Source organism: Cupressus sempervirens, chromosome 7 (genome assembly GCF_028749045.1).
Source record: "Cupressus sempervirens isolate cs-2001-9-10 chromosome 7, ASM2874904v1, whole genome shotgun sequence".
Classification (NCBI taxonomy): Eukaryota; Viridiplantae; Streptophyta; class Pinopsida; order Cupressales; family Cupressaceae; genus Cupressus; species Cupressus sempervirens.
Genome location: NC_143124.1, coordinates 569,870,986 through 569,890,416, shown reverse-complemented (window position 1 = coordinate 569,890,416; position 19,431 = coordinate 569,870,986). Strand labels below are relative to the sequence as shown.

Here is a 19,431-nt window from a genome sequence, read left to right as displayed (position 1 = left end):
TGAGTTCTCCTTGCAGGAGCAATAAATTAAGAAAGAAAAGTGGAGGGTTTTCTCAAGGGTTTTGGAGTTTATCCATTGTTTTGATGATGATTATAGTCCTCTGGATAATGCTAGCACTAAGGCAAATAGAATCAATAAACTAATGATTACTTTTCCTAAAATAACATAAACTATGAATGATAAAAATTAATTTTTTATTAATACTTATCTAGATAAGACCAAAGATGTTATGAGGAGATTGGAATTCACTCCTAATATAGGGGCAAGATAATTGATTGTCCGAAAGAGGTCAAGTTATAGTCCGATACAAAGTAAGAAGGCCACTATGGATAATCGTAAACAAATAACAGGATCCACTACTATTGTCTTGGAAGAGAGACCTGATGAGCCCTCCCCTAAGAGGTGAAAAATAATAAAAGATCAAGGTGCTCACATTGAGGAATATTCATCTACACAATCCCCTTTTCAGATTGAAGAGGAATAACTTACTAGAGAGAAAATTGAATACCTAGGGTCCCAAGGAGAAGTTTTTATTACCCAAGCAGAATTAGATGAGGGCAATCCACATGAGCCTCCTATGCCAAGTCTAGATTTGATAGTGGCAGAATATAAAGGAAGGGAACTAGACCCTATAATTGAGCAAGCTAGTCATCAATTTTTATTAGATGATAGTTTTGTTAAGTCTAGAGCCTTCTACTAGTTTGCATGGAGAACAAACATAGGAAAGTATGAAGAAAGGTGCAATAAATTAAAGATTGAGCATCCAAAAATTGAACATGTAGCCATTCAAACCCAAATAAAAGATGAAATGATAAAATAATTTTAAAGTATAACCCCTAATGATAAAAATAGAATTGAAAACCTGCTCTAGTTTTCAATTCTATTTCAAATAAATTGGACCTACAGGATTAAAAAAAAAAAAATTTCATAGGTACAACATTCAGTGAGGACCAACTTGCTTTGGGCATTTGGTCAATCAAGAAATGGTCTAGAACAATGTCTTTGCAATTACATAGTATTGGGATGATTGGCAATATAATTTTCAAAAGGGTAGCAGATACCACCCATGTAGAGGTTGCACATATGAACATTGGAACATCTTGTTGTGGTCTCACAATACACACCCCATTCCTCACTAGGAATGGGAACCCCCTACTCTCTCTTTTTCAAACTCCCAAACTCATAGTTTGAGAGTCGAGAGAAAATATTAGAAGTCAAGAGTATTAGAGTCGAAACACACCAAAAAAAAATCAAAAAATTAGAAAAACACAAAAAAAATCAAAAAATTGAAAAGAGACAAAAAAATAAAAAAAAATATAAAGAATTAAAAGTTAAAAAAGTAATACTAATAAATATATCAATTTTGAAAATTATATATATATAAACTTTAAAAATTAAAAAATTAAAAAATAACTTTAAAAAAGGGATAAAATAAAATAAAAATGCCTAAATTAGGCATTTTATTTTCCTTTATGTTTATTTAAATTGAGATTTTTTACATTTTATTTCTAGTCTTTATTACTTTGAACTGATAAACATTTTTCTCACAACGTGCAGGTGATCAAATGGCATCCACATCTAGAATGGCACCCAAACCTATTGTTTTCAAATTCCAAGGCATTCCTTCAAAATTGAGATTTCATGATGACCATGCAAAAATCTAGGATACTAATTTAGGACACATAGATCTAGGAGAATTCTTTTGTAACAAACCAACCGAATGATCAACTCTCATATCTTCATTGATCCATTCTGGGTTGGTGAATGTAGCTTCACATCCTATGTTAGTATAGTCAACAGAATTAATCATGACCCTAGCACAACATTTTTTGTTCCTGAAGAAAGGGTCATCAAGAGCATCATAGGAGAAGTTATGTTGGACCTCCAACCTGATAAAATCAAGAGGTTCTTCGATCTCCCAAGAGCAGATCAGTTCATTAGGCTCTTATAAAAAGTAGCTAAGAGATGGTATAGGGAACACTAGCAAGAAGCAATTGACATCATACAGTCTTCATACCTCATTGAGAAGCCTCCTTGAGAAAGGATAATGGGAAAAGTAGATATGACTCAAGGATACATGAAGGAAGACATTGGATACTCTATCATTCTTTTAAGCAAAGTCATGGGTTTACCCACAGTAGGTCACCTCATCACCTTTATGGTCAACTTCATTGAGACTATCAGACAGGCAAAGATACCACTAGATTGGGCCACCACGCTAAGTAAAAAATTGTGTGAGCAACTAAGGACTATGAAGGACAAGAAGAAGTTTACATGACTTCTTACATGGTATATATGCTTGTAGCAAGGGCCGTAAACTATCCTGATTTGTATAAGAGAGGCAATATGTAGGATCCCAATGCCTGGCTATATATAGTCTACCCTCAACTAGTGAAGAAGAAGCTCTCATAATAGAGTGAGGAATATAGAATCATGAATGATGTGTTCATCTTTGTGATCATTCGATTCATTGAGGGAGACTATGGGAAGAGGTTATCCGATGAAGCCAAAGAATACATTACAATTCTCAGAGCCTAATTTATCTAGTTCAAAATGTTCACATATCTATGGGTACTTGGTGCATCCATCTATCCTAAGAAGCTCCTGAGATATCCTAGTGACAAGCTGGTGTTATTAGAGATTGCCTAACAAATTGAGTCAGCCTATGAGAAGATAAAGATACAACAAAGACCTTTTTGGGCATGGCCATTGGTCATTGGACCATATCAAGTGAAGTGAAAGCAAGACATTCCATCCTTCAAGTGGGAATGAGAGAACTATCCCCTTGAAGAATACAACTCCCCTCAGCCTTATTTTAACAATGTTGGGAGAGTGGAGAGTCTAGCAGGAAAGGACTTCCATCATGAGGATGGTGTTGAAGATCACTAGATGAATTCCACAAATGACTATGATGTCCACATTAGAGACTATTATAGGATGAATTTGTATCTAGTAGAAAAGGTTCTCTAGTTGAACATCCTAGAGGAAATAAACCAACAGGATTCTAAAGAGTTAGTGGACCCCTTGTTCAATGCTGACAAAATTGGTGAAAAACCCATTATGAATGCTGAGGTTGACAGAGAGAGGCATGTCATCAAAATTATGAAGGATTGGATCAAGAAACCTTTTCCACTTGATCCAATTCCTAATACAATGATCTTTCATGCACATGCCCACCAAGAAAGAAATAGAGGAAAGAAAGTCACAATTCCTACCTTTGCAGCCCAGCCTCCTATCAGGCTAGAGATAGTATACCATCTTGGTCACCCAGTCAGATATTATCACCCTCCTAAAAGGAAGGGAAATAAAAAATGGAAGAGGACCTATCCTCATAGGATTTAGGTAGACCAAGTTGTAGAATATGCATCTCCCCAATAGCAGGAATAGAGTCAACAAGGGTCCCAAGATACTAGAGCTATCCAAGTCTAGGATGAACTATAGCTACCTCCCATTATGTCTAGCCAACTTGAAGAGGGAGAGATTCCATAAGCTTCCATTTCTCTTGTGCAAGAAGAGCTAGCTTCTCCTTCTATCCCAAAGAAACATAAGAAGAGGATTAAGATTCAGATGAAGAAAAGGAAAAGGATCAGTAGAAGATTAGTGCCTAATTCATCTATTCCCAAAACCATTCTGGAGGGACATGAAGAGGAAGAAGAAATAGAATCAGAAGAGGAAGAGGAACAAGTGACCCTATAGGGAAAAACTCAGCTAGCAAGAGCCACAAAGTTGCAAAGAAGAAAGAGTGCCATGGGTACCTTGCCATCCACCTAAGTAAAACCCTTAGAACTCTCTTCTCCAAAAGACAAAGTGCAAGAATGGGTGGATGAGAAAAGTGAAGAGGGTGATGAAATTTTCTTTATGTCATATTTTGATTTCATGCCCATAGGTATAGAGTTGAATGGGGATAAGATCAGGGACACCCCTATAGGTGAACTTCAATAGGAAGATTGGACATAGATGCTGCCAGATACATAGGTTCCTGATCTTACTCCCCCATCTCCACCATGAATTATAGTTGTAGATAGTGGCTTGGTGACTTCTCTACTTTAGATTTCAAAAGAGGAGTAGCTTTAGAAGGAGCCATCATCAGAAGAGCAACTAGAACAAATGGCTACCAATGAAGTGTCAAAGGAGGGACAAATGGTGGAATATTCTCAACCACCTTCCCAAGACACTGAGGTGCAAACTACAGGATCCATGGAGGCTAAATCTATAGAAGGGGGATCCTCACAATAGGAGACAACTCCAAGAAAGAGAGAAAAAAGGAAGAAAATTGTAGAACATACTCCTTTGTCATCAAGAGCTAGGTCCTCAGCAGGACGCTTCCCTAGATGGATCTGAATGGAAATAATGAGGAGTACAAAGCCTCAATTTTGTGCTTCAAAAGAAGAGATTTGTGACATTGTAGAGATTTTGAATAAACTTGAGTCTCCATCACATGATGCAATTCAATTGGCATTTATCACCAGCATAAGGAACTAGGAACTATTTTCACAAGTGGCTCTCCCTCCTAAAGGCATAGATGCAGAAGGTCTTAGTCTTGAGCATCATGAATTGAAGGATGTTATGTTGGGGAGCCCTACACGAGATTCAGCTCAATTAATGATCACTCTAGGAGTCAAAGAGGTCCTTAAGCATATGGAACAGGATGAGGCCAAACTCTAAGCACTTCGAAGGTAGGTTGAAATCCTAAAGGGATATCTAGCCAAAGTAGTTGGTCCTCTAGATCTTGAACACCCCAAGTAGACCTTGAACACTGTACTTAGAGAAGGGGGAGGTGTACAGCTTGATCAATTTTTGAAGGCTTGTAAGGAGTGGTGAGAAATTTTTGAGGAGAAAGGTGTTACAATCATCATAGGGAATTTGAAGTTACCGCATGCTATATAGGAGAATGTGAATAAAATTGTAGCAATTTTGAAGTAGGACTTTAGTATTATGGATGAAGTAAAAGCCTAGAGTAAGGATTCACAAACTCTGCAAGTCATAAAGGGCCAAAGATACTAGGTTTTGGTTGATGTATATATTAGAGAAGAATTAGACATGATTGATGATTGGATAGAAAAGATAGTAGATAGCAATAAGGTAATGGCAACATTACATGCAAAGATTCATCGGCTCAAGGACCAAGCCTGAGAGTGAATTTTGGAAGTAGAGAGACACTATAGTGATGCATGCTTGGATATTTTTAAAGATGAGTAAGGAGAAAAGTTGTTACCTTTAGAGATAGTAACGAAGAATTTTAGGAAGATTTTTGTGGAGGTTTTTGATGATGAGGACATCTGACAAGCCTTAAGGATAGAAGAAGCCTTGTTAGAATTGGATACCAAACTTGGGGATTTTACTAACACTTGGATTGAGGTAGACAATTATAGATAGAAGGTAAAAGATAAATATGAGGCTTTAGATCTTTCTTATGCTACTAAGATTACTCAGATGATAGGGAAATTCAAGGGAAAACACCCAAACATGGCTTTGGGATAAAGAAGAACAAAACCTAGATGCCAGAATTTTAATTTTGACACTCAGTAAAATTTTGAGATTTTGACCCAGCCGAGGTCTGTAGCTCTGTAGGTGCATAGGTGCGTAGGTTCACAGTTCCACAATTTAGAGGTGCACCGACAATTACCTACTTGTTCCAAAAATAACACTTTTCATGTATTGAAAACACATTTTGATGGTAGTTTAACTTTGACACATGCCTAGTAAAGGACCAGCTTCCAATTTTGGCACCTCCAGACACTCCTACTTTGACTAAATGCTTCCTCCTATTTTCTTTTTTTTTGACATGTAAAGGGTTCATGCATCCAATTAATGAATAAAACATGGATGGAATCCTTCTAAGCACCAAATTAATTGTTATATTGTATATACTTAGTTTGTTTTAATGTTTTAAAAGAATTTTATTACATGAAGATATCTCTCACTCTCAACACAAATTGAGGAGATGATTTCTTATAAATACCCATTGTAATATGTAACAAGGGCCATCATTATTATGCAATAAAATTATGCTTTTGGTGCTCACATTTGAAGTGTAGTGATTCTTGCCTAAATGTGTCATTGTTTTGTGAATATTGTTCATGGAATTGTGATTGAGCCAAAGGTTTATTGTGTTGTTTCTAGTTGTGTGATCTTTTAGTTTTGGTATTTGCTACAAATTTATGAATTCCATTGATGTAATGAGATCAAGAAGGAATCATCAAATTGTGGCTACATAATTCTTTATCTCACATGAGAACACTTTCTATGGCCTTGTGATTTGATGAAGAGTGAAACATCATTCGATTATTGAAATTTCCCATTGATGATTGCATTAGTGGAATCTAGGAAGCAGTGCTCTTGTTTTCATTGGTTACCTACTAATCTCTTTGAAAGGTTAACTCACAAAGTGTTGTATTCTATATCTTATGTCCATTAGGTTTTCAATTTCATGTTATTTTCTTTCAATTTTGTTATTTTCTTTGCTAACCCCTTTTTAGAATAGGAACTCATATTAGTTGCACTGTTAGATCTCATTCATTTAAAAATAGAAAATAAAAAAACATAGTTCTTTTGTGTGTTATTTTGAGATAGTGAAAAAATTTTACTTCATTTTGAGATAAAAAAACAAAACCAGGAAAGCCTCCTCGTGAACAGTCATATTTATCTTCAACTGAGTAGATTTTGGTACATCGTAAGAAAAATATGGAATCTTGGAGTTGATCCCAAATGATTAGCTTTTCAAGAGAGGAATTTTGCGAAGAATTCCTACTGTTGGCCTCATGAAGAATGACCACCCAATAGAAGTGGCACTAGAAGGAGGGTCTAAACTTTTAGATCTAAGAGAAAAGTGGAAAATTTGTCAAAGTTTTGAAAATTCTGCACTCTTTGAAAAAATTTGTGCTTCACACAAGTTCAGGAAATTTTCTTAGTTTTTTTTAGAAATTTAGGTTTGCACCTCCATAGCTTCACAAGTACATAGGTCCACAGATCTGTAGGTACGTAGGTCCATAGATCTGCAACTTTGCAAATGCATAGGTACACAAAACTCTGTGGTGTGCAAAATACAAAGAGGTGAGAAAGTGTACTTCTACAGAGGTGTACTTTTTCTAGAATTGATGCAAGCTAGAGGATATTGATCTATAATCCCCATTTCAATGAGCATTAAGGTCTATGCCAAGTTCACATGAGTTTATTGAGCTTACCCACTTTCATAAACCATGTAGTGACAAGGGAACATCCCAAATTAAACCATTTCCATTTGAACTTTCATCATCTTCTTCAACTACACCTCCACTCCAACCACTTGGTGGACTACCACATATTCCAATAGCTACTCCTCAACAACCACTATTAGGTCTATCGACAAACACTGTAGACTCACCAATAAACTTGAGAGGTGCACTCCATGACCTCCCTAAAAAATTCTGAAAAGTTTTGCCCAAGATTCATATATGGGGAAACACAAACTACTGAAGATCATGTCAAGGTATTCAAGGAAATTTGCAACCACAAGTAGGTTGCTAATGAGGATGTTTTTCTTTATTTATTCCCCTACTCTTTGGGGGAAATTGCCTTCAATTGGTACATTAATTTTCCACCTAGATGCATCGGAGATTGGGACACATTTGAAAAATTGTTCTTGGAACAATTCAAAACATTCATCAACCTAGTTGTAATACATCAACAATTCATATCAATCAAAAGGGATCTAGTTGAGACAGTTTCCCACTTCAACCACCACATTCAAATGGCATATAACAAGCTAAAGACACCATACACTATACTACTTGAAGCCACCATTTAGATTTATCTAAATGCTATGGACCATCTTACTGCAATTTTTTTGAGAAGACTTCCTACAGAAAATATTGACACATTGGATAAAGTCTTTGCAGAGGCAATTACCTTTACTAAGCAAGCTAATCCTAATAGAGGAGGATTAATGCTTCCAACTCTAGCTATCACAACAATGCCAACATACCCTACCAAAGTACCCACAATGCCTAGTCAGTTTATACCTATGAATCTAGTTCCATTGCAACAAGCACCCGCTCCACAAAATCCCACTCTAACATACCCAGGGTTTGAACCTTCAAAAGCTTCTTTCTTTGAGCAAAAGGTAGCAGTAGCAACTAAAGTAGAGAATGGTTTTGTTTCTAAATTTGATCAGATGAAAAAGAATATGTCCCAAATGAACAATGAATTGACTCATCTTAGGTTGTCTCAAAGACAAAACAAAAACTTCCAAAGAAACAACATTGGCCCTTAAAACAACAATTATGGCCAAAATTATAACAGGAACTTCAGTGGGAACAACAATAATAATGCAAGAAATAATGGGGGAAACAACTTCAATCCTCTTGATCGTAATAATGGCTTCCAAAGATTGAACTGACCATGGAACACTCAGCCGAATAACTAGAGTATTCCTGCCAACAACAACAATAACAATGTTCAGTATGCAGACATCAATTAGTATGATGATGGTCAGAATGTACCCAACAATAATGGTTCATATTACAATGGGAATCAAGAGATGACTCAAAGATCACAAGCAAATGACAATGCTTCTCCTATGCAATTTAATGCTATGTTACTAGAATCCTATGATTCTAGACAGAATGTACAGATAGAGCAACCAACTAGTGAAGAGTTCTCTTTTCCATTTAGTCAGGAACCTAATCTTCAACATGATGAGATGTTTTCTTTTCACAATGACAATCGAAATACATATAATTTGAGAAATAGAAAGGAACCTTTGACAGATGGGATTCCTCTAGGTTTACAACCAACTCCTCCCAATCCAAGAGTGAGTAACAATCTAGCACTAGTGAGGCCACCATATGGAGGAAAACATAATTAGAATCAAGTGAATGTACTAATAATACTAAAAAATCCTGCTTGGTCTACTAAGAAGTATAGTGCTATCAAAGACTTGAAAAGAACCAAAGAAAATATGTCCATGTTTGACATGCTACAAAATTTTCCACAACAAAAAGAAGCGATCATGAAGACTCTAGATCATACAAAGGTATCCCACAATACAAATATGGTCCCTCAAAAGATAGTGTCTCAACAAATCAATGCAACAAAAGTGATGCCCACTATGTTTAAAGACAAGGTTGAAGTACCCCCATTTCTGCTCAGCATTAGGATATGTGGAAAGAATCTCCAAAATTTCTTAATTGATTTAGGAGCCTCATGTAATGTCATGCCACTATCAATAGCATAGTGGTTAGGGGTAATTCCTCAACCTTCTAATTAGATAGTGATATAATTGGACAAAATTGAGGTGAAAGCCATTAACGTGGTGAAAGATATTTGAATACAGCTTATAGTTGATCCCTGGATTCAAGATGTCATTAACATACATGTGGTGGACAATCTAGAGACACATGTGTTTCTCTTGAGTAGAGAATGGATGAAATACCTAAGAGGATGGTTCTCTATGGATTTCACTCAACTATGGTTACCATGGAAAGGGTTGAACAATCAAATCAAGATAGATGTAGAACCCAAGTTGAAAATGATGATTATAGACTACAATGCCCCAAACGAGATAACATTCTTACAATCAGATTTGGGCTCATACAAGGTGATGGCATTCAACACTATTCTGATCAAAGAATCCCAAGATTAGGATAAGGAACTCAAGATATCAATCACAAAGAATGAGATCATGACACAATTCATAGATAATATGGTGACTAATTTGCAATGCTTGGGAGAAGAAGCTAACCCCAACATCTTACTTCTCCCTAGATTCTATCAATTACAAAAAGTTAGTCACTCTGAGTTTGAATGCTCATCATGCCAAGAAGTAGTTGCAAAGGTGTTAAGACATATAATAAAAGGCAAGGATAATCACATTTCAAAAAAGAGACTCATGGAAGGTCAAAGTCATATAAACTCAACTAAGGCAACACAGATCGAAGAAGATATTGAAGATCTAAATGCATCATATAGTGATACCTCTTCAAATGGTGGGGGCTTATCTTCTCAAGGAAGAAGAAAATATGTGAAAGGTAAAGGATGGACTTTAGTAGTCATTCATCCTGAACCTAAAGTTCAGGAAATCAAAGAATTGATAGGAGAAATTCAAGATAAACAAGAAAAACATACACTTCCTCAATCCACATATTACAAAGGGGAATCATCAAGTCCTACATAGGGAAAGTTGCAATGGATTCCCAAGAAATAGTCATTCAAGGCTTAAGTGAAAGAGAAGTTAAGGACAAATAAGCATAAAGTCAAAAAAACCCAAGGAAAATGCAATTTGGACTCTCTACTTTGATGGTTCCAGGTGCAAATTGGGAGCTAGTGTAGGTATCAAGTTGGTCAACCCAAAAGGTAGGTCCTTCTATCACTAGTACAAAAACAATAATATGTGACTAAAAAAACCACTAAATTTTTTATATATGTGACTAAACATAGTCACATGACTAATAATAGTTAATATCCAATCATTTATAACACTACTAAATTTGCTGCTAAGCAATTTTAGTCATGTATTTGATCACTCATTTTGATAATTGATTTAGTGGTATATTTACTAGTATATATAGTGGTATATTTAATAGTATATTTAGTATTTGATTTAGTAGTTGATTTAATCATATGATTAGTCACATATTTAGTAGTATATTTAATCACATATTGAGTTGTATATTTGATAGTTGATTTAGTCACAATTAAGTAGTATCTTTAGTAGCATATTTAATCATATATTTGGTCATATATTTAGTATATTTCATCATATGTTTAGTGGTCTATTTAGTAGCATATCTAGCAGTATAGTTATCAAATATTTAGTAGCATATTTAATAGTGTATTCGGTCATAATAGGGCATGATGGAATCCAACCACCATCCATCTACTTGTAAAGAAGGTGCTCTTCCATTGAGCTAGCACCCTTTAAAGAATGATCATACAATGTTAACTCTCTACATTCTCTTGGTTCTTATCTTTTGACTTGATCCCAATCATTTCTTTAGTGATTTATACCTAGTTTCTATATATAATTAGTGTATCTTTATCTTATTTTTTTCTTAGATAGAAGTATAATTGATTAGTGTACATAGAAATGGCTAAATTTCCTCTATCTACATGATGTATATTTCTCCTTAAGTTCTGCATCATATAGTTAGAAATGTCAATCAGCCTATTAATTAAACATCACTATTGTCAAAATTTGTTTAAATATCTAATCATAATTCACAATTATTCTTAATCGACACTTGATCATAACATTGTTCATTTTTCTCTAAAGTTCAACCTTTAGACCTTATTAGACCACCAACAATGACTCCATCTTTGTTGAAACTTCCACATTTCTTTAACACAAACTTATTAATCATTTCTTATTCAAACACCCCATTCTCTGATCACATTGAAGATTTACAGTCACATACTATAGATGAAAAAAATCAAATCGTACAATATAAGAACTTGTCCATACACATCACATCACATTGCTTGATCTTACACAACCTCCTTAGTCATCTTATGTTATGTCATCAAAATCTTGTATAATTACATTTACTCCCTTTTAGGTCCTTGGAACATTTATTCCTAAATGGACCTTGTCAAAACTATAGCTCTCAATCTTTAATCTAAAATGTATATAAAATTTTGCATTCAGAAGTTTCCTTAGCCCTTGTTGAAGCTTGAAGATATTGTATTCTACAAGGAATATATTTTTATGGCATCTGAATTCATTTATATTATATGTATCTCACATAGATATTCATACTTATGTGCTCTTAATGCTAACAAATCTCAAGAGTCCATGAAATACCTCAATATTATTTTTGGATGTCATTGTGTGAGAATTTTTGCATTGACATTTCAAATAAACTTCTTTAATCTATCATGAGGATAAAAGAGAGCACAAGGAGAGTGAAAAAAAGTAATAACTAGACTTTATATGCCTTATATTGGCTTATATATATATATTTCACAAGTTTGGTGTCTAGATGTGCCCAAACACCCCCAAAAAAATTACCCTACTAGAATAACCAAATTCCCATGCCTAGACTAGTAATTTAGTTCTTGTTTTTTACTGGTGACTTCCATGGTGTTCTACTAAATATGATTCTTTTATAATATTTGTGCTCCTAGCACATAGTTTGTGTGCTTTGAAAATATTGTATCAATATTAAATTTAAAACAAAGAAAAACCACATAACTACATAAGAAAATATCATAACTCATGCTAACAACAATTTCCTAACATATTCAGGACTTAATGTCTATTTCTTTTGTAAACTGATGGGTTTCAGGCGCCCATTAAAACCTATTTTACTTAATTGACAACAATTTCCTAACATATTGAGAAATAGACTTTGAAATCATATTTATACCATATTTCATTCGACCAAGTAGGCTTACCTTCTCAATATTGTCCATCATAACACCCTTCACTTCAAAAACCTAGGCCTTCACTTTTGCGGGCTTGTGGATCTCTTCTAGATGATCCACACAATATTGCATATGTTCCTTAAATTTTGAAGTACATAATTTGATACAATATTATCCATAATTGATGACATTGTTAAAAGGGAAAACTCACCTTTAATACTTCTATTATATATGCATTAATATCTATAAAATGCACACTTCAAAAACACAATAAGGAGTTAAAATTTTAGTAAGAACCATGAAAAGAGAAATTTACTTCATTATTATGTGTAAACTCTTGTTTCCGTAGACCTCTCAAATTATCACATAAGATTTTTATTTTCAAAATAATTACAAAAATAAAATGAAAATTCTCCATCAAAATATTTGTGTTTGTCAATCAAAGAACACAACAAATTTCCTCACATTTGAAGCAAGCAATCAAAACAAGTTTCTCTAAATAAATGAACTACCTCATCAATTGTCAATGTATGTTCCTTGATGGATGAGCATGATGGATCCTCAAATGAAATGAAATTATGTAAGACAAGAAATTCCAAAGGTTTGTCTAACCACATAAAATATGAAGCAAGGCTAGTCTTTCATATTGCTAAAATTCTTTCATATCTATAATCACAATGAAGGCATGGATAACCACAATAATCTGAGAATTTTTGAACTTTGACACCATTGTTCAAAAATTATGATGGGGCTATAGGTGGTTGTGTTGATTCTAAATATCTTATCAAAAAATACAAAATCCAGTGATATAGAAAGTAATTATATAACTTAGTCTTCTTGCTTACAAGAGATGAGGATGGGTATTTTGCACATGCTAAAATGTTATTAATATATCAAAGAGGTTTGAAAATTTTCTTTTTCAAAAAGTAAAAGGATGGTTTTTTGAAAAAAAAAAAAAGAAAAAGAAGTGGATAAACAAATTTCCAAAAACTAGTGGAAAAATAATCACATTTTTGAATGAAAGTACAAAGTAGCCATGGTAATTATAGCATACAAAATTCAAAAAGAAAAAACCTACTAAAACCATGACAAGTCACTTACCTTAAGGTTCTACACAAATTGTGTCATGTTGCAACAATGCCAATGATGACTAATGGGAATATTTTGCAGGCAAAGTATTGTAGAATAACCACAATAGGAAATTGATGAACCAGAACCAATGTCTCTATACATATTGCTTCAATCTTGTTTCCCTACTTTTAATAAGGAATCAATTTTTCTTTTGTTATTTTCAAACAAGGCAATCATGAAGGTTTTAAAAAAAAATTCTTGCACATGTTTTCTTGATTTTGTTAGTCAAAATGTTAAAAAATTCATTATTTTGATAGAATGTGTATTTAAAAAGTGTTAAGTTTTGGGTTTTAAAATGGTCGACTTTTCATTCAATTCTTAATGCTCTTGTAATTTCAAAGGCTCCAGTTTGTTCCCATATCCATCTAGCACTTTGAATTTCCAAAATTAGAGCTTCCATCCAAAAGTTGTGAGTTTCATGGTTTTGATTATTTAAAATTCAAAAAGTTAAAAACTTTTAAAAATATAAATTTTTAGAGTTAATAGTTTGTGGTGAAGCTTTCATTTAACCAACAAGTTTAAGTGAAAAGGTTAAAGCTTTACAAAAAATGTTAAGGCTCTAACCAAATGAGGTTAAGAAATTCAAAGATATTGAAACTCTAATTTTTCAATAAGCTTTAAAGTTAAAGATTTCAAAAATTCTAACTTGAACTTCAAATTTCAACATCAAATAACTACCCTATGATAACTTGTGACAAATACCATTGATGCATATAGATGAAATGCATGGGACGGGTTTCATAAGAATTTTTGAAATCAAAGAATTCATGAAGTGTCATCAAGTTCTCTCTCACATCTCTAATTGGGTTTTAAAATATTTAACTTCAAATGCACAATTTAAATACTCAAAGGTGTGGATAATGGAGGAAGCCATGAGAGTTAAAAGAATGGATATTTATTAAAATATGGGAGTGTTTTCGATAATATAATTTGATAATGTAAAACTAATACAATCTATGAGTTGTGACAATTTAAACAAGTAGTATGAAGAGTTGTTCAAGCATTGATATCTATCACCAAAATCAAAGGTGCTCTACCAAATGTTCCAAAGTGTAAGTGCGGGTAGAGAACATGTTGTGTGTGTGTGTGCTAGTTGAATTAAATGATGTTCATATCTTTCAAATAAGAAGGTATCACTTCTTATAGCAGAGGAAAAAGAGGAAGAAAAAGAGGCACAAAGGGACAAAATTCAAAGTCCTTTTAAGGCTATTCAGGAGGCATATGAAATTCTAATAGATACTAAAGAGATGAGATTTTATGATTCCACTCAAAAAATTTATGATTAAGTACCATCTGCTTGTGCCACATAAGATTTCTTTAAATTATTTTGAGTTTTTTTTTAGGAATAGCTAATGGTCTATGATTCAACTAGTTCCATTGTTAGGTGATGAAAACACTCCCATGAACTAAGTTGACAAGTTTTATGATTTCTAGTTTATCTTCAAAAGGTAGAGAGAATTTCCTAAAGAAGATGACTTTGACCTAAAGAAAGATCTCGAGAACATGGAACATTGATGGAAAAATAGAAAGCGAAGATTCAAGAAAAATATAGGAAGGAGGAATATGCAAATTTTTTTAGATTAATTGAGAATACTTATAAAAAGGATCCTCAAATACTTGCAACCAAAGAAAATGAGAGGGTGGAATAATTACAAAACAAAGAAGCCAAATATCAAGCAAGGAGTTTGAAGGAAAAAGAAGTGGTGGACATTATAGAGGATGAGAGACTCTAGAAAGAGGAGGCCAAAATAGTGGTAGAAGAAACTCTAGCTAAAAAAATGGAATAAGAGGAAGAAAATAAAATTTTACAAAAGGAAAGGTCCAAGTTGCAAACTACATATACTTCAGTTGCCCCCAAAAAAATTCTAGGCATTTTAGAAGATGATGTTGAGAGTTTATGTTTATCCTTGGATGTTGAAAAACTAAGAATTTTTTGTGACCAAATAGAGAACAAAGAAGAATATGAGAAAGCCTAACTACTAAGGGATGCATTGGAAAATAATGATGGTGGAAATAAGCTAGAGAAGAGTGTACATCAAAATGGTTCTATATAGGAAAAGCCCACTAATCAAGGGGTAGAAGGGATGCCAAAAGCATAAAGTTTGCTTGAAAATTATGAGAAGAAAGAAAAACCTTGGAGCATGGAAGAGGTTGAATTATTGTAGAAAGGATTTTAGAAGTATCCTAAGGGAACCTTGCAAAGGTGGGAATTAATAGAAAATTATATGGGCACCCAATACGACAATGGAGGAGATTCTTAAAGGTATAAAGACTATTCTTTTACATAAGCCTTATTCTACATAACTATTTGATTTTTTCCTTAAAAAATGGAAGCCTATAAATACCATTTCATCTCCATTAACATTTAGAGAAGAAGTTGTAGGTATTCTTGTAAATGGGAGTGACAATTCTATGGGTTTTGAGGAAAAAGGAAAATGTACAATTGAGTAGAAAGCAAGTGGTCATAGTAGTTAGAGTACTGATAAAAAAGAGACTCCTAGAAGAGGTATCCAGACTATCTCAATGGATATATGGTAGCTAGTGAGTAGGAAGCCTAGCCTACTATAAAGGAAAGAGCTATTTTTCAAGTACTAAAGACATTTCTAAAAGACACATCTCAGAGATGGGAAAGAGTTGCAACTACAGTTCTAGGCAATAGCACAGTTCAATGCATAAAATATTTTTTGAGTTCAAGCATAACTTTAGGAACAAGAAGAATGTTGAGTAGGTTTGTTAGGTACACCTTTGAAAAGGTCAATAAAGGTGAGGTGATTGTTAGTCCCTTGATGAGATGCTTTTGCATGTTCAAGTGATGAGCATTAGTCCTTTATTGCCTATGAATTTGTTTGCAATATTAAAGAATATAGCATTCCTCTTTTAGAGATGTCTCTTTTCCTAGTGCATATCTGATAAAAGTTTTTTCTGAGATAGTTTATATAAATATATCCCATTTTGACTATTGGGATTATGGATGTATAGAAATGTTCATTGTTTATCTATATAGATTGTAGGGTAGTGTGTAGGAAAGCTATTACAGGGTGGATAATGCCATTTTTTCTCATGACATGGTATATCTCAAAAATTTCAAGATGTAAACTTTATGTTGATATTTTAATAAAATCAAATATTACCAAGATAAAATTAATAATAATGTAGATCCACATACTATAAAGATTTAATATTTTTTTCAATTAGCATGACAAGATGAACCTCATAGGTACATGAACTAAATTATATCACAAGGATGTAAAGGAAAATGATGGATTGATATATGATTTACAAATGGCAAGGGTCATAAGTAATATGGGATTACTTAGTCCCAACTTTCAGCTGAATGATCTTTTTTTCTATAGCTCCAGCAGCTACTCATCCTATTGTCTCTCTTGCCGAAGATCTATCACCTTGGTCTACATATTCCAAATCAAAAGCCATGTGCTATAATGAATAGAATTATTGTATTAATAACTAATAATATAGTTGAACATATCAATTAATTTAAATATAAATTTCAAATCCATTTTATAAGATCAATACAAATTACTTCAAATATGGATATGTTTCATGATACCTGGACGCATTACATCTGCAAGGTTTTGGTGATAAATTTTTTATCATAAAATTTTAAATTTTCACTTCAAAATATCTTCCCAAAAATTCATAATCTAATAAAAAAGATAAATCAAGAAATGCTCATATAGTGACACAAACAAACTTTTCATTGCAAGCTCCAATCTCATGGACCTCTCTTTGATGAGCATTAAAAATCATAGAATCATACGACATGCATAAGCCTATATCATGACTTGATTAGAAGAGTTATTGTAATTGAAAATTTTAGAAGCAACAAACTTAATGAGTAATATATTAATAAAACTGAATAAAGGGCTACATCTTTTTCCATTAATGATCTTCTTGAAGGGGAAAGTATTTTAAGTTCTCAAATTGGATCTTCCATTGTAAGATTCAATTTTATGATCAAGATAATTGATGCAAGTATAATGACACATGTTGGTAGTTATACAAGTGATTATTCTTCCAAAATGATGCAAAGGCCAGTGGTCAACCAAAAAAAACATGAGGAAACATATATGAACATCTTATTCAACCTTATAAATGGATCAATAACTTGGACCCAACCCATTCAGCATAGACCTATTAAAGGTCAAAACAATAATCCTATCACCACTAGGCTCTACACCTTATCAATAAAAAATCATCCCTCCAACTTTTCATCCTATTCTGATCATGACTTGATCATGTCAACATTTACATAGCACCCATAATCAAAAACTTGACAATCTCATACTTATCCTATCAAAACTATGAAAAATCAATCAATAATTAACATTTCAGCATGAGAGTCCCATTTTCCTACCATAAAAGACACACTGAAAACACTCAGACAATTTGCCCAAACTCATTCCTACACTTGATATACTATGCACCAATCATTCAAATGAAATGAATTAATTTTTTTATACCTTGTTGTCCTACTGTGAGAGTTTCATCAAATTCAGAAATTTCTTTTGGTTTAACCCAATCTCTAGGGTTCTTAGCCTTCTTGAGACCTTGTTCAAATACCAAATTTTTTTTAACACTCCTCCCATATCCTTCTGTTAGAAATGGAAAAAGAAATCTAAAAATAAGCAATACCAGGAAAGAATCTAAGTGAGTAAATGCATGAAAAGATATTACCATAAAATAGGAGAAAGAAAGCTTCAAGCTCCAACACCATGAGACAAGATAATTGGAAAGGGGAAAGCAAAGAAAACCCCTTGTGATATTATGAATGAGGCATCAAAAGCCTAAGAAGGAGGAGAGAGAGAGATAGAGAGCAATGCTCATACAATAATTGAGAAGAGGAAGAAACCTCATTGTTGTTAAATGAGAGAAGAGGGTCATCTCTTAAATAGAGATGAGAGAGAGGAGTTGGAATGCAACTCCCATGTCTATGAATGCCACCATTCATAAGTGTGTGAGGCCAAGTGTGAGATTCCTCTTAAGGAGGAATAATCTAAAATTAGAAATTACAATATATATTTGTCCTCACATATTCCACTAGATGACAAAATAAGATGTAGTGGAAAAAGGACAATAAAGAAATATATTAGGATACCTTGGCTTATATCCTAATATATTACAAAAATAAAGAAAGGAGTTCTAACCTTGGTTTATAAACACACCAAGGAAAGATTACAACTCCTAACACCCCCCTTTAATCTTTACTTGGGGAAATCACATCAAAGGGTATTAAACCCATAATTTACAAAAAATTGCAACTTAATCTTCAATATGAAGTAATTTGATTGTCTTCAAGCCATATGGTACATTTGCAGATCCAAGAGAAGTACATGAGTTCCTTGAATGTGATCAAGTGGAAGCATAGACACATCTTCGAGAAGGTTCCTTGATGGATTACCTGAAAAAAAATAGAGAACAAAAAACAAGAGAAATATCCACAAGTAGAATACCATCATATATGCAAATTGTTAGAAATGGAAATTTGAAATCCTTTTGAATAAGGAAAATAAAAGTCTCATGGAGAAACAACATGTTACCACAAAACAATGGAGATAACCTACTATCAAGATAAAGTATATGCTCAAAAAATTGTCAACAAGGACAAATTGAGTAAAAAACTTGATCAATGCTCTCATGAAAAGTATATTATACTAATGCACAAATGACCATAGACAAGGCCAACTAATGATACTTGCATCAATCTTGCATCAATCACGTGGATGTAGACAGTCCACTTAATGAATCATCCCACTGCAAGCTAATGGGGGCGTCCCTCCATAACATGCATGACTCATGATCTAAGCAATAAACTATGCAGATCATTATCACATTAATATATGAAAATAACATAAAGGAGAGACATGCTGATCAAATTAGAATAATCATGATTTGTTAGGATAATCAAAAGAATGGATTATGAGGATATAACAACATATT

At 33.4% G+C, this 19,431-nt stretch overlaps 1 pseudogene; it reads left to right on the top strand.

Annotated features, from left to right (window-relative positions):
• LOC149548031 (uncharacterized) overlaps nt 1-16,201 on the top strand; it is an 87,299-nt pseudogene extending 71,098 nt beyond the window's left edge.
• The last annotated feature ends 3,230 nt before the right edge of the window (nt 16,202-19,431 follow it).